The sequence below is a fragment of the Apium graveolens genome, chromosome 9 (assembly GCF_009905375.1).
Source record: "Apium graveolens cultivar Ventura chromosome 9, ASM990537v1, whole genome shotgun sequence".
Taxonomy (NCBI): Eukaryota; Viridiplantae; Streptophyta; class Magnoliopsida; order Apiales; family Apiaceae; genus Apium; species Apium graveolens.
In genome coordinates this window covers 174,104,021-174,129,184 of record NC_133655.1, presented here as the reverse complement: position 1 = coordinate 174,129,184, position 25,164 = coordinate 174,104,021, and the positions used below count along the sequence as shown (strand labels likewise).

General features: G+C 36.1%; 1 long non-coding RNA gene and 1 other non-coding gene across 5 annotated transcripts; one reads left to right on the top strand and one right to left on the bottom strand.

Moving 5' to 3' along the window:
• Window positions 1–1,939: 1,939 nt before the first annotated feature.
• LOC141688693 (small nucleolar RNA R71) lies at window positions 1,940–2,046 on the bottom strand. The gene has a single exon (XR_012562126.1). It is a non-coding gene; the product is annotated as a small nucleolar RNA R71 (small nucleolar RNA).
• Window positions 2,047–22,081: 20,035 nt separating this feature from the next.
• LOC141684722 (uncharacterized) lies at window positions 22,082–24,718 on the top strand. Of its 4 annotated transcripts, none has more exons than XR_012560666.1 (4): window positions 22,082–22,234; window positions 22,311–22,887; window positions 23,486–24,249; window positions 24,434–24,718. It is a non-coding gene; the product is annotated as an uncharacterized LOC141684722 (long non-coding RNA). The 4 variants fall into 4 exon arrangements; XR_012560668.1 differs by having other exon boundaries at window positions 22,092–22,368; window positions 22,510–22,887; XR_012560667.1 differs by having other exon boundaries at window positions 22,094–22,575; window positions 22,821–22,887; window positions 24,434–24,714.
• The last annotated feature ends 446 nt before the right edge of the window (window positions 24,719–25,164 follow it).

The window sequence follows — 25,164 nt, the reverse complement described above, 5'->3', positions numbered from 1 at the left end:
TTTATTACAAGCTTAAATTGGCGTTTTGGACTCAAGTTGTTGGTATTTTGATGTATTTTTGTGTTATTGCATTTCAGGTATTAGTTATATGAAGAAAAGAGCTTTTAAAGGAAATATGATAAAAAGTGATCAGAATTGGAAGCCAAGGCCATTATGAAGTTTTAAAGAATCTCGTTAGCTTCGCATGGGCAGTTGAATCGCCTAATTCTGACGAGTAGAACTCAAGTTATGGCCAAAACAAGATTCATCAGAATTTATTCCAGAAGCTGTCTGAGCGCCCGCTCAGGAGAGCTGAGCGGCCGCTCAGGGCGCGGCTGATTTTGCTGAAAAAGCATTTTTTGAGTGGAATTTGACGATTTTAAGGGTCCAGGTCCACTAGGGGCGTATATATACTTAAAAAAAAGGGTTTTCATCATCCGGCAAGATTGGGATACCAAGGAGAAGACCTAGAAGCACAGAACAACTCTGAAAAAGAAGATCTTGTTTTCAACTTGTGATTCTTTGAATTAGTTGTAACTTTGGATGCTCGTTTTTGTTCTTGTTGAACCTAGATCTCGTTTATTCGTACTTTAATCATTATTCAGTTTATTAAGACCTTGTTTTATACCATGCTTTCATTGAAACCCATGGTGATGATGAGTACAATTATGGGCTAATCGTTATCATAGGATTTCAGCGGATTTAATTATGGATTTCAATAATTAATTTGTTTCGATATCTTGGTGTGTGGTGATTTATTGATATCCTGGTATTGATTGTGATTATTCGTCTTATGTGCGTAGCTAACATATAAGATAACGTGTTAATCTTTATTGAAGTGACAGTGAATATAGAGGTTTAGAACTTGCCATGCTAGCATAGGTTCTTGTATGTGTATGCATGATTAGTGGGTAACTCTAACCATTTTACTTGCCCTGTATAATCAAGATAGATAACTTGTGCTTAAACTGTTATGTTGTCAAATTCTATAGACATATAGGGTCTCAATATAATTGGTGCCTATTCAGCTTCTATCTCTTTTGTAGATGTCTGGTAGAATGGTACTCGTGCAACGAAAGTTGGCGTTTATCAGTTTCGTGTTATCTGATTAGTGTCATCACCGTCACATGCTAAGGTTAAGAACAATAAGGCTATTGAATGAAGTAGTAATAAAGTTAGGATTCCATGTTTGTCATATATAATAATTTAACCTCAATTCTCTTAGTTAATGTTATTTAGTATAATCTCTTAGTTTAATAAAAACCCAATTTGTTATTTGTCTTAGCATTGAGCGATAGCCATACATTGTTGCATAGGTGCATAAATTGAACTAAATTTAAACCAGTCTCTGTGGGAACGAATCTGATTTATATCTAATACTACTTGCGAACGCGTATACTTGCGTGTATTTTAGCGCGTGTTTTTGCCCTAACAACTTTTTGCCGCCGCTGCCGGGGACTTGGTGTTAATTTGTAGTTTATGTGCTTGTCATCAGTGGTCGTTAAAGTTCACTGACTCGGATTCTTTTACTTTCACGGTTTATTTGTTTGTGTTTCAGGTACTAATTACAATGGGAGATCCAACAACACAATCGAGAGCCTTGATGGATTTTTCTCAACCCAAGATTAATGACATTCAATCTAGCATTGTTCGGCCAGCTATCACAGCTAATACCTTTGAGATCAAGCCTGGCATAATTCAATGGGTGCAGAATTCAATCCAGTTTGGGGGTTCTCCAACGGAGGTTCCCAATACACACATTAGGGATTTCATAGAAATCTATGACACCTTCAGGTTCAACGGTGTTTCTGAAGATGCTATTAAGCTGAGACTTTTCCCATTCTCTCTGAGGGACAAGGCTAAGAGCTGTTTACACTCTCTACCAGCTGGTTCGATTACTAATTGGGAAGATCTTGCTCAGAAGTTTCTTACTAAATTCTTCCCTATGGCGAAGACAACTGCAATCAGGAATGCTCTTACTCAATTTGCGTAGCAATCAGGAGAATATTTATATAAAGCTTGGGAGCGCTACAAGGAGATGCTTAGGAAGTATCCTCATCATGGAATGCCTGATTGGATGATCATCAATTATTTTTACAATGGGTTAGGAGCACAGTCCAGACCCATGCTCGATACAGCAGCAGGTGGAACATTATGGGCAAAGAGCTATGAGGAAGCTTATGATCTAATTGAACTGATGGCTACTAATAAATATTAATATCCAACCCAGAGATTGCCACAGGGCAAGGTAGCAGGAGTTCTTGAAGTGGATACAGCTACAGTTATGACTGCTCAACTAAAGGCGTTGTCTATGAAGATCGATTCTCTGGCTAACTATGGTGTTAAGCAGATAACTAGTGTTTGTGAGCTGTGTGCAGGTCCGCATGCGACAGAGCAATGCGCTATATCTAGTGAATCAGCTCAGTTTGTGAGCAACTTTCAGAGATCGCAGCAACCAGTTACAGACACTTATCATCCTGACAATTGGAATCATCCTAACTTCAGCTGGAGCAATAATCAAAATGCGATGCAACAGTCATTCCAGCAGTTTGGAAATAAGATATTCAACCCTCCTGGTTTTCAGCAACAATTTGCACCAAGACAAAAACTCCAACTTCAACAACAAACTCATGATGCAGATCTATCTTCGAATGAAAAATCTGAATTGGAGGAGTTGAGGCTTATGTGTAAAAACCAGGCTCTTATATGCCAAAGCCAAGCTATTTCTATCAAGACTCTGGAGAACTAAATAGGGAAAATTGTTAATGCCTTATTGAATCGACCACCAGGAACGCTTCCGAGTGATACAGAAACAAATCCAGGCAAGAGGGAAGTTGAAGAACAGCTGAACGCCATCACCTTAAGGTCTGGAAAGGTCGCAAGCCCCCAAATTCAACAAGACAGAGAGCCTGAAAAATCTCAAGTTTCAGAAAATACAGTTGTGGCTGAAGAAGAAGTGTTGAAGGAAGCAGAGGTGGAATCAAGGAAGGCTACTGTGGAACACACTCCTCCTGAGGGTAATACAGGGGAGAAACAGATCTATCCTCCACCTCCTTTTCCTAAGACGCTGCAGAAGAAAAAGCTGAATAAGCAGTTTGAGAAGTTTTTGGAGGTGTTCAAGAAACTTCATATCAACATACCTTTCGCTGAAGCTCTTGAACAGATGCCTAGCTATACGAGGTTTATGAAAGGTATTCTCTCTTGGAAAGTGAAGCTCGATGACTTAGAGACCATTGCTCTAACGGAGGAATGCAGTGCTGTGCTGCAACAGAAGTTGCCTCCGAAGCTTAAAGATCCTGGAAGCTTCACTATTCCTTGCACCATCGGAAACTTGTCGTTCGACAAATGTTTATGTGATTTAGGAGCTAGCATCAATATGATGCCCTTATCTATCTTCAAGAAGCTTGGTCTGCCTAATCCAAAACCAACATACATGTCATTGCAACTAGCTGATCGTTCCATCGCTTATCCACGAGGTATAGTGGAGGATGTCTTGGTCAAGGTGGATAAACTCTTCTTCCCTGCTGACTTTGTAATTCTTAATTTCGAGGAAGATAAGAAGATTCCCATTATCTTGGGAAGACCATTCTTGTCTACAAGCCAAACTATGATCGATGTGCAAAAAGGAGAGCTTACGATGAAGGTTCATGATCAGAAGGTCACTTTTAATGTGTTCAAGGAAATAAAGTTACCCACAGCTAAAGAGGAGTGCTTTAAAGTAGAGCAACTGCGGGTTTTGAATGCACCTCCGTGGAAGAGGAAGTTGGATATGCCATTCAATTCTCTTGGGTTAGTAGAGCTGAAAATTTCTCAGGAGCGTTTTGAACCATTTATTCAATAAGCTCCCATACTTGAGCTCAACCGAAAGCCAGATCACTTGAGTTATTCATTCTTAGGTGCACCCCCTGACAAGGGGTTGGGATATATCTTTGATAATATAGAGGGTAGCCGAACGGATCCTCCAGTGCCTACAGAGGGTTCTTCTCATATGCAGCAGATAGTTGATAGGACTGGTGTTGGTGATGAGCAGTACAGGCGAGTAATTAGGCGTATGGAGGCCATGCACGACATTCACCGTCGTTTTGCTGCAGATTTGACACAGGCTTTGGGTACTGTTGTTCGAGACACTGGTGGCGAGGTTGATTGGCCACCTGATCCTCCACCCGAAGAGGGTGACTCTCCCGCTAATTAGGTATGCCTGAAATCCTTATTATTACCTTCAATGAGGACATTGAAAATTTTAAGTTTGGGGGTGATAATGTAAGGATTAGTAGTGTGTATGCCCATATAGATTCATATTGCATGTTTAGTTGTAGTTTATTCATATTTTTGTATGATTGTTCATTTAGGACATATTTGTTTATTTTTATGTGATTTTATATAGTTGCATTTGCATGCATATTTAGCATGATCCCTTAAGATGAACTATGATATTTGATAAGTTGATGTTGATTTCAGTGTGGTGATGATGAATAGAGGGATGTTTAAGTTTTAATGAATTGATTTGCATGTCAGAAAAACAAATATTTTCACAAAGTCTTATAGGGTTGCTTTTGATCTAGATCATGATCATATTTGTTTGTTGTTGAGATTTAATCACTTGGTTATATTTAGAATTTGTGATATTCTCGTAATGACGTAAAAACACTGATTTTTTTTATCTGGAGAAAAACTTGGATTTCATTGCTGGTTGTTGTAAGGTTAGGCGTCAAATGGCTAGTAGTCGGCTCATATTTTTATGAGTAGTCTAGGGTTGAATGAGATGGAGCGAAACGCACTCATTCAGAAATTATTGAAAAAAAAGAAAAAAAGAAAGAAAAAAGTATGTGTTTATGCATAATTGATCAAGAGTGAGCTCTTTAATACTCGAGTTATTAAGTTCCAGGGGACTTTGTGCCTAGTGACCTAAGGCTTTTATAGTCTGGGATCCGCTAACCTAACGTTCGCTACATGGGTATTATTGCATAAGTCTTTTGGGACCTCATTCATTGCACGGTCAAATAAGCATCTTTGCTATGTGTTCAATAATAGTGTGAATCTTTGTATAACTCTAGTAGAAAGGAGGTGTTGTGAGTCATAATGCGTTTATTGTCTATTCTGTTTATAAACTTTTAATTGTTTCGATGATAGATAAGTTATGGTGATTGATCTAGTTTCGAAGCATATCTGTTAAGCATTCCACACACGCACGTTTCTGGCTTGTGAGTTGGTTTGTGGGATTTATTCGAACTCTGTTTTAAGTCATTTCATTCTTAGAGGCATTGGCTTATTTATTTGGTTATGGTTATTCTGAGGGGATCGATTGCATTATCATTTAGTTGCATTCACGTAGTTGCATTTATGCATTAGGTTTGTTTTGTAATTTTGAGTCTGTTTATGCTTGAGGACAAGCATCGATTCAAGTTTGGGGGTGTGATAAGTGGATTTTATATCCACTTGGAACGCTTTATTACAAGCTTAAATTGGTGTTTTGGACTCAAGTTGTTGGTATTTTGATGTGTTTTTGTGTTATTGCATTTCAGGTATCAGTTATATAAAGAAAAGAGCTTTTAAAGGAAATATGATAAAAAGTGATCAGAACTGGAAGCCAAGGCCATTGTCAAGTTGTAGAGAATCTCGTTAGCTTCGCGTGGGCAGTTGAATCGCCTAATTCTGATGAGTAGAACTCAAGTTATGGCCAAAACAAGATTCATCAGAATTTTTTCCAGAAGCTGTCTAAGCGCCCGCTCAGGAGAGCTGAGCGGCCGCTCAGGGCGCGGCTGGTCGCTGATTTCGCTGAAAAAGCCTTTTTGAGTGGAATTTGATGATTTTAAGGGTCCAGGTCCACTAGGGGCGTATATATACTTAAAAAAGGGTTTTCATCATCCGGGAAGATTGGGATACCAAGGAGAAGACCTAGAAGCATAGAACAACTCCGAAAAAGAAGATCTTGTTTTCAACTTGTGATTCTTTGAATTAGTTATAACTTTGGATGCTCGTTTTCGTTCTTGTTGAACCTAGATCTTGTTTATTCGTACTTTAATCATTATTTAATTTATTAAGACCTTGTTTTATACCATGCTTTCATTGGAACCCATGGTGAAGATGAGTTCAATTATGGGATAATCATTATCATGGGATTCTAGCGGATTTACTTATGGATATCAATAATTAATTTGTTTCGATATCTTGATGTGTGGTGATTGATTGATATCCTAGTATTGATTGTGCTTATTCATCTTATGTGCGTAGCTAACATATAAGATAGCGTGTTAATCTCTATTGAAGTAACAGTGAATATAGAGGTTTAGAACTTGCCATGCTAGCATAGGTTCATGTATGTGTATGCATGATTAGTGGGTAACTCTAACCGTTTTACTTGCCCTGTGTAATCAAGATAGATAACTTGTGCTTAAACCGTTATGTTGTCAAATTCTATAGACATATAGGGTCTCAATATAATTGGTGCCTATTCAGCTTCTATCTCTTTTGTGGATGTCTGGTAGAATGGTACTCGTGCAACGAAAGTTGGCGTTTATCAGTTTCGTGTTTTCTGATTAGTGTCATCACCATTACATGCTAAGGTTAAGAATAATAGGGCTATTGAATGAAGTAGTAAAGAAGTTAGGATCCCATGTTTGTCATATATAGTAATTTAACCTCAATTCTCTTAGTTAATGTTATTTAGTATAATCTCTTAGTTTAATAAAAACCCAATTTGTTATTTGTCTTAGCATTGAGCGATATCCATACATTGTTGCATAGGTGCATAAATTGAACTTAACCTAAACCAGTCTCTGTGGGAACGAATCTGATTTATATCTTATACTACTTGCAAACGCGTATACTTTCGTGTATTTTAGCGCGTGTTTTCGCCCTAACAGAGAGACAGGATATTTTATATTATTTTCTCATAGGATGTTTTATAAGAAACTCTGTTTTGATAATTATCCAAATCTGGTATCTAATTGTAATTTTTTTTAAAGTGATTTTATGGAAATTTATTTCCATGAATATTGGAATTATCTTTAAAATTAGTTTATGGCTTTATTTCAATAATTATTTATGGGAATTTATAAAATTTAAAAAACAATATTTCATCAATTATTTATCCCAAAATGATTTTTTTAATTATATTTAAGTGTAAATTCAGTATTAAATTCCGGAATATTTCAAAAATCATGAAATTCATATTTTCTTAATTTTTAATATTTTGAGAATTTTAAAATTATTTCAGAAATTTTCCGGATTAAATTCACCCACACGTTTGTCCGTGTTATCGTTAAATGTGGGTCTGATGTGCGATTCAAAAATGTTTTAGAAATTATGAAAATTTTATTTTATTAGTTTCTAATTATTCTGAGAATTTTAAAAGTAGTTTGGTAATTTGTTGGGTTTTATTTACCCGCGCGTTATTCGTTAAATTGTAAACGGACGGGACAAAATCAGGCCTGCAATTGGGAATTCAGGATACGTGGTTGATTTTCAACTCTTATATTGCTAAGTGTTTCGCTGTGGTCGATGAAAAAAATACCACAAAAAAACAACCAGATAAACATAAAACACAAAAACACACACACAGAAGCTTCACTTCTGTTCATCTCCTTCCTCTCGTCTCTCTGTAACACCCCCAGATCCGGGGTCGGGGATCCGGGTCGTCACGGTCTTTCTTTCCACAATATCACTTCACTTAATTAATAATAATAACCTTATGCTGTGACCCCACACTAACACACACCACAACCCGTTATAGTCTCAGAGATGAAATTTAAATAAGTACAAGTCTTTGAATCCACAATTTAAAAGTTATTACAACCCAAAATGATTACTTGATAAATTTACAGTTAATTGCCATTATCTGCCACAAGTTATAATTATACATAATTTGATTCTCAAAAATAGAATGCCTGATCTACCAATAGATCTACCTCTGCATCTATAGCAGCCACAACATCATCGGGAAGACGCGGGACGCTTCCCACGCGCTTGCGCTGGGTCTGCTGGAGTCTGGCCATCTTTCCTAACTGTTGTTGTGTGATGAAGAAATAAAGCAAGAGTGAGCCTTACAGCTCGCAAGATAATATATAGTGATAACAATAATATAAGTATCTAAATGGATACTTACTAGAATCTTTTATCATGAGTAAGATAATTACTTACTAGATATAAGTAAAAACAAGGGATGGAGTTACCAAATACTTCACTATACTTATATCATTTATAAAGCTACTTGAACTACCACTGTTCAAAGTATAATGAGCTTTCAACAGTTCATCACATAGATGAGACTATAAGACCAGATTTGAATAGATTAAATCTTTAAAATATCATCAAAATAAAATGAAGTTACGAGATACTTCATTTGATGCAAACATCATTTTTGAAAACTTGACCCTGCCAACACTCAACAATCGCCCAACCATAGCCTTTCTATCGAAGTGCTCTGGGTAGTGTTGCAGAAATATCCAATTGGATGATGAACTCATTACGGGAGTTTACCGCGCCAGGAAGACCACTTACGATGATCAGTCGTAGTAGTACAATCCCACCATTTTCTACATGTAGAGGAGAACCTGTCGGATTTACTTGTCAACCGAACACTGAACTCCTAAGGAATGGACCGCCTTAGCGGAACTTCCAGGCCATTTGGGCCAATATAATAAGGCTGGGCCGGCGCCACTCGACCACTTACGCCACTCCTAGTTCAGATGAAATCCATGACTCTGAAACGTAAAGCTCGTTCCCCCTTTCCCCAAGTAGAAACTTGTTGATACGGCTCCACCAAGAAGTCGTATCTAGTTGGAAAGGAAAACTCACCGATATTTCCCAGGCGATGCCTGTTAATGGATTAACTTGTTCCAAGAATTTTACTTCCCGAGTGTTGGGTAAGTAATCAATTCATTTATCAAAGCAGCAACCTTGTTGCGAATATAAAACACACCACAGAGCCGGATCCCTCAGGTTTTGAGCGAGTATTTAAATCCCCTTAAAAAGGAAGATCTTAAATATAAAAATGAGTTTTGGGATCCGCTCTAACTTTTAAAAATTATTTTGAAGACTCGAAAACACTTTATAGAGTGTTTGGAGTAAAGCTGATTTAATGAAGTAAATCAGTCCCCAGAATATTTAGAAAATGACTGAATATTATTATTTAAATAATATTCCCATAAAGAATAATCTTTATAAAAATAATTGAAGTAGAAGTATTAAAACTTATACTTGAAATGGATATCAAATAACCAAAGATATACTTATATGAAAGTACTATCTTTATTTGAATAATCGAAAATAAGTTTGATTATTGACACCTTATTCTTTAATAAAATAAAGAATATATCTCAGCAAATAATCGGAGTCATAGATCCTCAAATGAATATTCAAATAATATTCATTAAATAATATAAACTGAGTCATAAGCCCTCGAATGAATATTCAAAATAATATTCATTAAATAATAAGCTGAGTCATAATACCTCGAATGAATATTATAAATAATATTCATTAAATAAAATAAAGGAGTCATACATCCTCAAATGAATATCCAAGTAATATTCAATAAATAATATAAAGGAGTCATAAGTCCTCGAATGAATATTCAAGATAATATTCATTAATAAAATAAAGCTAAAGTTATCGAATAAACCTTATTCGATTAATAGTTTTGAAAACTATGACCATATATATATAAGTATATATATATATATATTTATATCCATATATACAAAACCTACTCGGGATCCTCGACTCCCGGTTTTAGAAAATATTTTCACCTTTGGGTCCCTATACTAAGGGTATATGCAAATTACCGCTATCCTCTAGCATAGGTATTATCAACTGAATCAATTGAATCGACAGATATATATCAAGATTACGAAACAGACATGCATATATACCATATCAGCATGCTCCAATATATCGCAAGAATTTGCTAATATAATCATCATGCATCTATTACAAGATAATGCATATACAAGTGTATACATCACAACAACAGTATAACGGATAGAAAACTTGCCTGAGCGACTGGGGGTTACGAATGGCTCGGGACGAGTCTGGTAACCTATAAACAACAAGTAAGTTGGAATTAAACCAAAGTCACTTGTAAATCTATACTTTAACTAACTTAGACTCTAACGCTTGTTTTGCGCTTACTAATTCTCTTAAGTCACTCGAGTACCCTCGGCTCCACCATTTTTAATAATTTAACCTTTACGAGTTTTAAGGAGATTCCTTCGCGAGTGTCTTACCAACTGCCTAACACTCTTACCATAATTGTTTCATACATTAATTAACCCTTTTTGGTCTTTAACCTATGTTTCAAAGTAAGGCGAGGGGAAAAGTTTCGTTCGCGAAACGCCGTTACTTGAAATGGTCGTTTCTCCTAAACCGTGCATCGGAATCGAACGAACTACATATCAAAACGAAGCTCGTAACATGAGCTATCTAAACATGGCAATGGTCAAAATATAGCAGGGGGTTCTCGGGTCCTAATGTTGTGCACAAAAACAGTCTAAAGAAAATCGGACGTTACGACGGCTATGTTTACGCGATTTCCCAATTTTAAACCATTCAAAACCAACCACAATTCAACCTCAAATGAAACACACAACCAACATCCATCCAAACCACATCATAACAGCCCCAACAAATCCATATTAACCATTTATACTTATTCCCCACATGAAATAAAAGCTTTACTTAGGTTCTTTAACTAATTATCAAGATTTACCACTCCAACAATACCACAAAACCAACTAATCTCTACAAACTCAACCAAACTTCAAACAATCAAGCATCATGCTTCACATATACTATATCAAACATATTCATTCCTAATTACTCAAAACTAAAGCTAGGGTTTGTAGTTTATACCTTCCTTGGAGAGTGGAGAATCAAGAGAATGGCTTGGAATCACCCTTAAAGTCCTTATCCAAGCTTAATCTAAACAAAACTTCAAGAACACAAATTTTATTTCTTGAAAAACACTATTCACCATCTTCTTCCATGATTTATAGAAAAAGATTGGCTTGGAATTAGAAGCTTAAACTTATAGGAAGTATGTAACTATCCATGGGGAAGCTTAGATAATTACCTTGCTAAATAGTAAGTGGAGGAGCTTGGACTTTCATTTTTTAAGAAAAGCACCCGAGAGCATGAAGAAGAAGAAGAGAGATTTTTGTGTTTTGTTTGGTTAAATGAAATGTTTGCTTGGTTGGTTGATTTTTGTGTTGTTTTTAGTCAATTACCTTGTTGCCCTTGTATTTGTGTGGTTCTCATTCAACCACACCTCCTTCCTTCCCATGTCATGCCTATGTCATGTGGTGATGTCATCCTTCCCTCCTTGTCCTCTTCTCATTGGTTGGGTGACATCACTCTCTCTAATCCCTTTGATTAACTTCCTAATTGTTTGCCTAATGACCGCTGATCTGTTATACGGTTCGCTTAACTTTCGTTTTCGTTTATCGTTTGAGGGATCATACCCGGGATCTTATTACTTAGGTTCCCTTAACCTTTCTCAATACATTATATTCCTTTTTATGATCCTCTATTATAATCCTTTAATTTAAATCCTTTTATCCTGTTACCTTATACTCAATTCTTTCCGTATCTAGTGTATTTCCGGGAAAATCAAAGTGTTCGGATTTGGATTCTGACGATCTTTACATACACTTATATCCCATATAAAGTACTAATAAAATCTCAGAATATCCATATCAGAACCCCTACATAGTGTGGCATGAAAAGTTTTCTCATTCAGTAACAACACTATTCATAAGGGTTTCAAAATTTCTCAAAAATTGGGGTTATTACAGTCTCCCCTCCTTAAAAGGATTCCGTCCCGGAATCAGATAGAATGAATAGGGATACCTTCTTAGTATTGCACTTTCTAACTCTCAAGTCAATTTTCCCACATTGTGGTCCTACCACCAGACTCTGCCTAGTTTAATAACCCTTCTCCTAAGCACTTGTTCCTTTTTACTCTATAACCCTTCCTGGTTGCTCCATATAGGTTACGTCGGGTTGCGCGTCTATGCGCTCGTATGCCCCTATTTATCTGGCATCCGAATTACCCTTTCTTAACATTGATACGTGAAACGCGTTATGACTTGCTACATGTTCTGGGGTAAGGCTAGCTCATATGCTAACTTCCCAATACTTCTTAATATATCCAAGGGTCCAACAATTTGGTGGACTTAGCTTTCCTTTCTTTCCGAATCTCATTAACCCCTTCCAAGGGAATACCTATAACAACACTAGGTCCCCTACTTCCCATTCCTTGTCCTTTCGTTTCAAATCAACATACTTCTTATGTCCTTCCTGGCTACTACCAGTCGTCCTCTGATTAGATCTATTATATCCCTGGTCCTTTGGACTACTGCGGGTCCGAGCATCTTGCGCTCTATAACTTCATCCTAACATAAGGGAAATCGACATTGTCTTCCCTCAAGGATCTCATAAGGCGATATCTCAATACTTACATATGATCTATTGTCGTAAGAAAACTCAATCCGCGTTATGTGATCATTCCAATTTCTTTCAAGTCTATTGCACAGACTCTCATTATAGCTTCTAACATTATAGCTTTTGCTTCTCAATACCCATTCTTTTCCAGTTCGTAATCTCTATCACCTTCCGTTCCTAATATTATACTGGTTATACTTTTGCTCGTTAGCGTTCTATAACCTTTTAATAACCACATCAACCTTAGTATCACGAATGTGTTTCCATTCCGCATACTATCACAATTTTATTATCCTTTTTCAGTTGCTTCTATCTTCGAAAGCTTAATCCTTCATTATAGAAGTAAAAGAATTTATTTAGAGATCACTATGATCATGAACACTTGTTATATCGCATAGTTAGTACAGAAGGTGGCCAGCCTTTAGTACTTGAAAAGCAATTAAACAATAGATGGTATCCTACTAGGCTTCTATCACACAGATAGATAGTCATTCGGCAATACCTCCCCTTTCTGGAAGGGTTGTTCTTCTCAGCTTACATGAAATGAAAAGAAGAGAAAAGAACGAATTGAAGAGAATTGTATATATGAAAAAAAATATACTGCCACAAAATATCTGGCTTGGAACCTACCTCTGAACTATAGAGGTTTGTCATAGGAGAATAAATCATATACGTATATAAATCAACATTAAGCATTATAGCGTCGTATTTCCCATGCCTAAATATTTTCGCTATCCCGTCCATCATTCAATGGACCCACACTCTTCCTCGAGCTTATACACAATCACCTTTGAAACTCCCTCGACATCGAAAATCGAATCTGGGATCTCATTCTATACATCATCGTTACTAGAATTCTATGCTTGCACCGCAACCTTCCTCGTATAATAATACGACTCTCTATTGATAAGAAAGAATAATAATTCACTAGGTAGATACTCTACTTAATTAGTTTATCAATGATAACTTATACACTACCACGACCCGATTAGTGGTACTTAAACTCAACACCCATTCCAATACAACTCTCACGGTTGTATTCAGCTCAATACTCGCAGAATCATTGCTGCCTTACTATGGTCCACCACTGACCTACTGTAGTCATTCATTTTCCATGAAGTCTTAATATCTAACCATACGGAGTCCATACATGTCGTATCAAATCCTTCTAAGGAGGTAACATAATCACCATTCATGATTCATGGAGTACACTCCTGATTCTGACATACATACATGACATGAAGCAGATAAAATTGCAGAAGAGTTTCGCTCAAAGCAACGATAGCAGGTTAATACCATTCGTAATCTTATGCCTTCAATAGAAGACTTATCTCAAAGGTTTGTTTAGTCCTTTTTGAAACATGATCCTGGCTTATCTCAAGATAGGACCTTCTAAGATAGATAGCCCGTTCATGGCGATTACACGAATTAAACCTTTACCAACTACTATTACGGTTGGGTATTGCACAATCATCAGAAGGAATGTCAATCTTCCAAACCATAATACAACCTTCACAGCTTTAACCATCATCACTGTATTCTTTTGGCACAAGCGCCTATAATTATCCTCTTACCTTTAAAGTGTCGGCCACCTCTTTGGCCTTTCCTGATAGTACAATTTCCTTACAGTCAATGTCATTTTAACCACCTCCAAATAATTTTCTACCTCATTTCAATCACAGCTTATGTGAAGATGTTTTCCTTAAAATCTGATGAGTAAAAAAAAAATCACCATTTTTTTTCCATAAGTTATTGCCTCAGTCTTTAGAGGTTAATCACTGTCACGACTGACTCTCAATTTATACTTAGAACATCTTATCTTAAGTCCTAATTGCCCTGAACAATTTCGACCATTACTGGTTCGATCCATACCTTCTCGTGGTTTAACACGTGCCTCACTTGGCATCAATATAATTACGTCATATTTCCTTTATCAACATTTCTATTCTTGAAAATTTTGAATATTACCTTTCTCCTTGTAAAACCTCTAGGGTCATCCTTGAATCGTTCCTCCCGTATTCCCTAGATACAGGGCATATCAAGATACCATTTATTAATACCAGAATCATTGTCTATATACTTCTGAAGAATTTCTCCACTGATTCTTAAAGGTTGTTGTTACCTTAACCCTTTCCAAATCCTACTGTCAAACTCATACTATCCATACTAAGGGTGAAATGCCAACCTTTATGCATTCCCCTAGGATTCATTTTAAGTTACCAATGTTCTATCCTTAATTCCACCTTTAAAATGTACCTGCATCCTTCCATGGATAAATCAAGTCATATATCCCTGATAAGGGTGTCTTATTCAATCATTCCCACCTCGATAGTATATGTCTAATTTCACAATAACATCTGTATTCAAGATGGGGTCAATCAATATGGCCTCCATAAGATAACAATGGTTATCCGCTTTTCTTGCCTAATTTGGTAATGATAACAAGGATGTTCTGGAAGATATCGGTCGTGTTCAACGTGAACCTCTTCTTAATAATTCCTTATTTACTTTTGTTGTTTATCTCAACAGTCACCTCAATATTGGGATATCTTTCATATCTGGCGTCTCCCTTTCTGGGTATCATGCCACCGGTCTTACACTTCACCTTCTTGAAGGTCACTTCCTTCATCCAATTTTCTTAATTTCTTACTTTCTTGTCTCCTCAGTCTATCCGCGTCTCATTATTTATCCTTCGAATTATCTCAAGGTTTCCTCGAATCCTCCCAACTTACAGGGGATAAAATGTACATAACTCGTATGCCTTCAACCATCAACTTTAACTCATGGTGAATCACCCTCATACCAATGATTACATACTTTCCTATTTCTATTGCTACGAGTCTTTAGGGTTTCCTCATACCCAACTCCCTTATCATTTCTCAAACTCTATTGCCTTTATATTCCTTTCCACTTCAGTTTCTTTTTATTTTCCTTTCTCTTATCATTATTTCACGAACCAATCACAACATAAGCATTGATTTCAAACATCCCGTCATTCCGGATTCGTGTCCTCAAAACGAATCTTGATAACTTTTACAACTTAGATTCCTAATTCATCATACTCTTCTGCCTTTGTTCTGGCTCTAAAGCTTTTACGCTATCTCCATAACCTTGGGAATTACTTTCTCGAAACAATTGATTGAACTTTAATCAGTTTATTATAATCTCTTGCTTCGTGCCTTCCTTGGCCTTTCACCAACGGGTGGTCTCTCTCTTAGGAGGGTAAGTGATAAAAACAGTTTTTTTTTGTGATTCGTCAATCATTTAGAATCTCAAATGATTCCTATATTTCCTTTAGCCAGGCTCTTGCTTCGACTGGGTCAGCTTGTTCCTTAGAACTCTAAGAGCTTAGCGACTTAAAGGTCATGAAAGAATTTCCTACCGCATTGTTTCCTCAAGGTGGTGGTTGGGGATAATAGTCTAAGTTCTGTCTAGACAGGTCCATGAATTACCGTATAGGAGTACCGTCTCGGGTCTCCTTTCCTTACTCGACTTTCTGTTTCCTTAGTATGAAATGTTTCATCCTACTCCCCATAATTGGGGTCATTTTTTTTTTAATTTAAAATCCTCATTTTCCACTCCATTATGTCATGGGTTCCTTCTATCTTGATGGCGACCTCCCTGACTATCACGTTCAGGGTTTGCTCTAAATCTTATTCCTCAAACTATGGCTCTCATCTAAGTTCTCATCCTTACGCTCTTGAACTTTCGGAACCCAAATTCTATAGGGATACCTCATTATTCCCTTATCATCTTTCTCGGTATTAATCTCATATCTATTTGTTGGCTCTCTGCCTTCATTCATCACTTTTTCTGGCACAATATGTTATTTTCCGATAATTCGGTCTGTATTGCAATCTCAAACAGCTTTTCGGTACCGGCTCCGGTTACCTTCACTTCTATTTCCATTTTCTCAAAATCTCTTATAAACTCTCTCAAAGACATTATCATCTTGAGTCTCTCCTTTTTTACTAAGGGCATCAGCCACCACATTGGCTTTCCCCCGAATGATAAAGAATCTCATAATCGTAATCCTTGATTAGCTCTAACCACCTTCTCTGGCGCATGTTGAGCTCTTTCTACGCGAAAATGCACTAGAGCACTTATGGCTTGTGTAAATCTCGCACTTCTCTCAATACAAGTAGTGCTTCCAATCTTTAGGGCAAAACTATTGCCACGAGCCTAAGCTCATGGATGGGGATATCGAATTTTATATTCCCTTAATTGTCTTGACATGTACGCGATTACCTTACCGTGCTGCATAAGCACGCACCCTAAGCCCTTGTGCGAAGCGTCACTACACTTCATAGAATCTCCTTTTCCATCCGGCAACGCCAGCATAGGGGCCGTCACCAACCTTTGCTTCAGTTCTTGAAAGCTGTTCTCGCATTTCTCTGTCCATTCGAACTTCTCAGTCTTACGAGTAAGCCGCGTTAAAGGGGGCTACTATCTTTACAAACTTGAACGAACCTCCGGTAGTGACCGACCAATCCTACCTCTGGTAGTTTCCCTAACCATGGTCATCAATTCCTGAGTGGTCCTTTATTCATTCTTGTCAGGATCCTCCACGGGATCCTCCTCAACAACTATCCCTTCTAGGACAACATCCTCAACCGCTACATCCTCAATATCAACATCATCCGGTCCTGCATTAGGACACTCTATCGGATCCACAATCCGATCTCCAATTAGTAATAAAACATCATCGCGCTGTTGCTCCTCAACCTCAGGGTTCGGAGTCCCGCTACCATATACGATAACGAACTACGCTCCTATCACGATATTTATAAGGGTTCCCATAAGGGTTTTAACTGTCAGTACTACGTTAGGTAGCCCGACTATGAACTTGGCAAGAGTTCTTATTATCTTTGTGAACTTATTATCTTAACGCCACATCATCTCTGAGGTTTATAACGCTTAGCTCTGATACCATTTCTGTAACACCCCCAGATCCGGGGTCGGGGATCCGGGTCATCACGGTCTTTCTTTCCACAATATCACTTCACTTAATTAATAATAATAACCTTATGCTGTGACCCCACACTAACACACACCACAACCCGTTATAGTCTCAGAGATGAAATTTAAATAAGTACAAGTCTTTGAATCCACAATTTAAAAGTTATTACAACCCAAAATGATTACTTGATAAATTTACAGTTAATTGCCATTATCTGCCACAAGTTATAATTATACATAATTTGATTCTCAAAAATAGAATGCCTGATCTACCAATAGATCTACCTCTACAGCTATAGCAGCCACAACATCATCGGGAAGACGCGGGACGCTTCCCACGCGCTTGCGCTGGGTCTGCTGGAGTCTGGCCATCTTTCCTAACTGTTGTTGTGTGATGAAGAAATAAAGCAAGAGTGAGCCTTACAGCTCGCAAGATAATATATAGTGATAACAATAATATAAGTATCTAAATGGATACTTACTAGAATCTTTTATCATGAGTAAGATAATTACTTACTAGATATAAGTAAAAACAAGGGATGAAGTTACCAAATACTTCACTATACTTATATCATTTATAAAGCTACTTGAACTACCACTGTTCAAAGTATAATGAGCTTTCAACAGTTCATCACATAGATGAGACTACAAGACCAGATTTGAATAGATTAAATCTTTAAAATATCATCAAAATAAAATAAAGTTACGAGATACTTCATTTGATGCAAACATCATTTTTGAAAACTTGACCCTGCCAACACTCAACAATCGCCCAACCGTAGCCTTTCTATCGAAGTGCTCTGGGTAGTGTTGCAGAAATATCCAATTGGATGATGAACTCATTACGGGAGTTTGCCGCGCCAGGAAGACCACTTACGATAATCAGTCGTAGTAGTACAACCCCACCATTTTCTACATGTAGAGGAGAACCTGTCGGATTTACTTGTCAACCGAACACTGAACTCCTAAGGAATGGACCGCCTTAGCGGAACTTCCAGGCCATTTGGGCCAATATAATAAGGCTGGGCCGGCGCCACTCGACCACTTACGCCACTCCTAGTTCAGATGAAATCGATGACTCTGAAACGTAAAGCTCGTTCCCCCTTTCCCCAAGTAGAAACTTGTTGATACGGCTCCACCAAGAAGTCGTATCTAGTTGGAAAAGAAAACTCACCGATATTTCCCAGGCGATGCCTGTTAATGGATTAACTTGTTCCAAGAATTTTACTTCCCGAGTGTTGGGTAAGTAATCAATTCATTTATCAAAGCAGCAACCTTGTTGCGAATATAAAACACACCACAGAGCCGGATCCCTCAGGTTTTGAGCGAGTATTTAAATCCCCTTAAAAAGGAAGATCTTAAATATAAAAATGAGTTTTGGGATCCGCTCTAACTTTTAAAAATCATTTTTGAAGACTCGAAAACACTTTATAGAGTGTTTGGAGTAAAGCTGATTTAATGAAGTAAATCAGTCCCCAGAATATTTAGAAAATGACTGAATATTATTATTTAAATAATATTCCCATAAAGAATAATCTTTATAAAAATAATTGAAGTAGAAGTATTAAAACTTATACTTGAAATGGATATCAAATAACCAAAGATATACTTATATGAAAGTACTATCTTTATTTGAATAATCGAAAATAAGTTTGATTATTGACAACTTATTCTTTAGTAAAATAAAGAATATATCTCAGCAAATAATCGGAGTCATAGATCCTCAAATGAATATTCAAATAATATTCATTAAATAATATAAACTGAGTCATAAGCCCTCGAATGAATATTCAAAATAATATTCATTAAATAATAAGCTGAGTCATAATACCTCGAATGAATATTATAAATAATATTCATTAAATAAAATAAAGGAGTTATACATCCTCAAATGAATATCCAAGTAATATTCAATAAATAATATAAAGGAGTCATAAGTCCTCGAATGAATATTCAAGATAATATTCATTAATAAAATAAAGCTAAAGTTATCGAATAAACCTTATTCGATTAATAGTTTTGAAAACTATGACCATATATATATAAGTATATATATATATATATTTATATCCATATATACAAAACCTACTCGGGATCCTCGACTCCCGGTTTTAGAAAATATTTTCACCTTTGGGTCCCTATACTAAGGGTATATGCAAATTACCGCTATCCTCTAGCATAGGTATTATCAACTGAATCAATTGAATCGACAGATATATATCAAGATTACGAAACAGACATGCATATATACCATATCAGCATGCTCCAATATATCGCAAGAATTTGCTAATATAATCATCATGCATCTATTACAAGGTAATGCATATACAAGTGTATACATCACAACAACAGTATAACGGATAGAAAACTTGCCTGAGCGACTGGGGGTTACGAATGGCTCGGGACGAGTCTGGTAACCTATAAACAACAAGTAAGTTGGAATTAAACCAAAGTCACTTGTAAATCTATACTTTAACTAACTTAGACTCTAACGCTTGTTTTGCGCTTACTAATTCTCTTAAGTCACTCGAGTACCCTCGGCTCCACCATTTTTAATAATTTAACCTTTACGAGTTTTAAGGCGATTCCTTCGCGAGTGTCTTACCAACTGCCTAACACTCTTACCATAATTGTTTCATACATTAATTAACCCTTTTTGGTCTTTAACCTATGTTTCAAAGTAAGGCGAGGGGAAAAGTTTCGTTTGCGAAACGCCGTTACTTGAAACGGTCGTTTCTCCTAAACTGTGCATCGGAATCGAACGAACTACATATCAAAACGAAGCTCGTAACATGAGCTATCTAAACATGGCAATGGTCAAAATATAGCAGGGGGTTCTCGGGTCCTAATGTTGTGCACAAAAACAGTCTAAAGAAAATCGGACGTTATGACGGCTATGTTTACGCGATTTCCCAATTTTAAACCATTCAAAACCAACCACAATTCAACCTCAAATGAAACACACAACCAACATCCATCCAAACCACATCATAACAGCCCCAACAAATCCATATTAACCATTTATACTTATTCCCCACATGAACTAAAAGCTTTACTTAGGTTCTTTAACTAATTATCAAGATTTACCACTCCAACAATACCACAAAACCAACTAATCTCTACAAACTCAACCAAACTTCAAACAATCAAGCATCATGCTTCACATATACTATATCAAACATAGTCATTCCTAATTACTCAAAACTAAAGCTAGGGTTTGTAGTTTATACCTTCCTTGGAGAGTGGAGAATCAAGAGAATGGCTTGGAATCACCCTTAAAGTCCTTATCCAAGCTTAATCTAAACAAAACTTCAAGAACACAAATTTTATTTCTTGAAAAACACTATTCACCATCTTCTTCCATGATTTATAGAAAAAGATTGGCTTGGAATTAGAAGCTTAAACTTATAGGAAGTATGTAACTATCCATGGGGAAGCTTAGATAATTACCTTGCTAAATAGTAAGTGGAGGAGCTTGGACTTTCATTTTTTAAGAAAAGCACCCGAGAGCATGAAGAAAAAGAAGAGAGATTTTTGTGTTTTGTTTGGTTAAATGAAATGTTTGTTTGGTTGGTTGATTTTTGTGTTGTTTTTAGTCAATTACCTTGTTGCCCTTGTATTTGTGTGGTTCTCATTCAACCACACCTCCTTCCTTCCCATGTCATGCCTATGTCATGTGGTGATGTCATCCTTCCCTCCTTGTCCTCTTCTCATTGGTTGGGTGACATCACTCTCTCTAATCCCTTTGATTAACTTCCTAATTGTTTGCCTAATGACCGCTGATCTGTTATACGGTTCGCTTAACTTTCGTTTTCGTTTATCGTTTGAGGGATCATACCCGGGATCTTATTACTTAGGTTCCCTTAACCTTTCTCAATACATTATATTCCTTTTTATGATCCTCTATTATAATCCTTTAATTTAAATCCTTTTATCCTGTTACCTTATACTCAATTCTTTCCGTATCTAGTGTATTTCCGGGAAAATCAAAGTGTTCGGATTTGGATTCTGACGATCTTTACATACACTTATATCCCATATAAAGTACTAATAAAATCTCAGAATATCCATATCAGAACCCCTACATAGTGTGGCATGAAAAGTTTTCTCATTCAGCAACAACACTATTCATAAGGGTTTCAAAATTTCCCAAAAATTGGGGTTATTACACTCTCTCTCTCGATTTACTCTCAATCTCTCTGTTACACTCTCATATTCCTCCTTTTTAATATCTCCCTCTGATTCCACTGTTCTCCCACTACGCCATAAATGGGCTACCGTAATGCACGTGTTACAAATAGCATTACATTAGCTAAGATATTTGTATCCTATTGTAACACCTCTCAATTAGTGTTACAATAGCCATAAAGCTAGTGTTGTAGAGAAATGTCAGTGTTGCACAACATGTAACACCATCATCTAGTGTTACATTAGTTATTTTTTTATTTTTAAAGTTATCAAAGTGGAAATATTATCATAAAACTAATATTAAAATTATATTATTGATTACTAATGAATCAAGATGTAATATATAGAATATAATATAAATTAAAAGATGTACTTATGGTACATAAATTTAAAAGTCACCCTTTTATGGTATTATTTAATAAATAATAAATTAATAATTAAAAGGAAAATGAAAAAAATATAAAAATAGAAATTACTACACAGTATACTAGGCGAAAGATGGGCGGGATTTTCCCCCTATAATGAAAACATATCCAGGCTTAACACAAAACAGACTTAAACAAACAGGCTCAAACCCACTATCTCTCTCTCTCACTCATCCCTGGCTCTCTCAGATCACTTTCTCTTAAATCTCAAATGATGAATTGAAGAAGAAAGTGGAGATTTGGTATTTGAATCCAAACACACGCACATATATGGATCTAATTTAATGGCTGTTAATAATTTTTTGATTTATTTTGCAGGTTTTGATGGATTCAAATTGGAGCTTTAGTTCTTTTGCTTTGATTAAATGAAAAATGTGTATATATTTGCTTCAATTTAAACATATTTATCTATTTGCTCTGATTAAATATTATTTATTGTGAAATTACTGAAAATTAGGGCTTTAAAATTGGGGGTTAGGGCTTTTTCTCATATTCTATTGGCTTTTTACATCCTCAGGATGTCAAGTTATTAGTTGAAGACATTGGAGTATTGTTCCTCGAGTTTTAGATAGAATTTATTGAGGTATGATTTTAATATTCAGGGAATTTCAATCAAGGTAATTTTACGGTGTGAAATCGGCTATAGTTTTTGTTGTCTACTTGTTATTTGTAATATAGAGAAAATGCGAATGCCATCTATAACCTGTTTAATTATCAGAAATTACAAATTATAGTTCTTAAGTTTAATGTACCCAAAATGTTTTCTGATTTAGTGCAAGAGTGGTTAATAGATGTGATTAATAGTCGTAACTACATGTGCAAGTGTAGGTCTGAAGCTGAAGATACTTGTAGGCGGTTTCCTGAAGAATGTGTTGTTTAATGTTGCGTACTCATAGTAAGTCAGATCATTATTTGTATACAATCATTGAGGCTTCAAGCTAAACCCTCTTTCAGAATTTCATTGTCATTATTTAGACAACATCATTGTTACCCTCTACAAAATATTAAGATCCTAGAATATGTCTGAACATCAGATAAGATGCTACTTATAGCATATAAATATAAATACTAATATATTGAGATTCAACTATTTTTTAAGTTTCCCATATTAGTTCCTTTTTTAAGTGAGAGTTAAGTCTGTGTTGCTTTTGATAATGATATTCATAATAACATGAACTAATTTAAAATTATATTAGTTTATTATATTTTTATTAATTGGCATTTTGATTCTGGAAAATTTTGAAGCAAATTACGTGGCATGAACAAAGGGAAGAAACTTGACATCTTGTCTTTTGCTGTGGTAAAACATATTCAGTTTTTTTCGGGGGGGGGGGTTACAGAATTTTATATCATCATGCACAAATGCATCGAGTGATAATTGAACAGTAAACCTCCTTCTGCCGGGAGAGGAGAGGTTTGTTGTTTCTATGTTACAATGTTTAGATCCATGGTAATTCTAGTGGCTTACTGGGTTAAGACATTAACATTTGCAGGCTGCATGTAAGAATTCACCTGATAGCACGGAAGCCATTAGAGTTGTTGACCTTCTATATGATACAACACTGATCTCCAGCGGATCCTCTATAAGAGCTCTAAACATTTCCTTGTTTTCTACAATTAAACACAGAGTTGCTAGCATGGGTGTCTGATGTCTAATCCTTATGTTTCTCTATTACCCATGTAGCCTGACAGTCCCGCTGAACTGGGAAACAAGATATACAAGATGATGGCCATTGCCTACGGAGGAAGGTGGGGCAGATTGGAATATGGCGAATCAGAAGCATCATCGGAAGATAATTCTACAGGATTAGATGATAACTCTGTTGATACTATTGAAACTGAAGTTGTAGAACCAACATCAGTTAATACCTTTCTTTTTGATTAATTTTGGAATTCTAGATACATTGCTGATCTCTTTCATTGAACAGGTCGAAGACAATCTCTGTATCCAATTAGCGAATGTCTAACCTCATTAGTGATGCAACTTTTGCTCAAAACTCGGTGAATCTGTTGAAATGCATTATGTCCTAGGTTTATGTCCTAGTCAGGATTATGTCCTAGGTTTGCTGACAAAAAATTATTATATGAGAAGTATTGAGTTTTGAATAGTTTACTTGCCATGCTTTCTGGTTTTCTGGAACTAAAGTTTATTGCTGTGTTTCCATTCATTTCCTATGTTTTCACTATCCATTTATTTTTTGATCCTAGGCTATCAGAAAAATATGGTCATTAAAGGGGCGGTGCAGCAAAACAGCAAGTGAGTGTAGTGTAGTGTATAAAGGCTTAATTAGCTTTGCTCTTTGATATCCTTATTTATCATATGTACCGCAGCTGAATCATGTTTAGCTGTATTGTCTCGGAAGGGAAAATGTTGTAATTATGCATCAAACCTTAGGGAAGTGATTCCAAGTGTTTCGTGATCTGTTTTTTTTATGAATCAGATTTCTCCCGAGGATAGAAATTTATAAGAAAAGGCGGTGAAGCAGATAAAAATGATTATTGGGAGAAGCAAAAGCCAATAATTTGTTATGGGAAGAAGGGGATCAACATAGCTTCAAAGTATTAATAACCTTCATCGTAGTTTGGATATGCTTAGAGTATGGTTAATTGATCGATCCTATTGTTGTAATCTTTTGTGGTGTTTGTAACATTTTGGATATGTATTGTAGATTTTAAACAGAACATGAATTTCAAATTTTAAAATTAAATGTTACATATGCCTATAATAGTGTAATGTATGTTTTATTTAGTGTTAGATTATGAATGCTACTATTACTTAATTAAAAAGATTGGTGTTACAATTGATAGAATAGATTTTTACAATAAGTTATATGGGACCCACAGGTGGTCCCACTTATGCAATCTTGATCAAGCTATTTTATCACTCATTTTGCGTTACATTTGGACCTTTTAGTCTTACAATAGGTGCCTATTACAACGTTTTCTTCTCTATTATAATAGATTAGTGAAATGTAACATTAGGGTGTCTATTGTAATTCTCATATACGTAACACCCCCTGGTGTTATAATAGACCTATTGTAACGCTTTTTGAGCCTATTATAACACCATTTAGGCATTACAATAGCCCACTTATGGCGTAGTGTCTCTATTACCCTTTCCCCATTTTTTTCCCTGTTTTGTGTTTCCTCGTCGCTATTTTCCGGCGAGCTC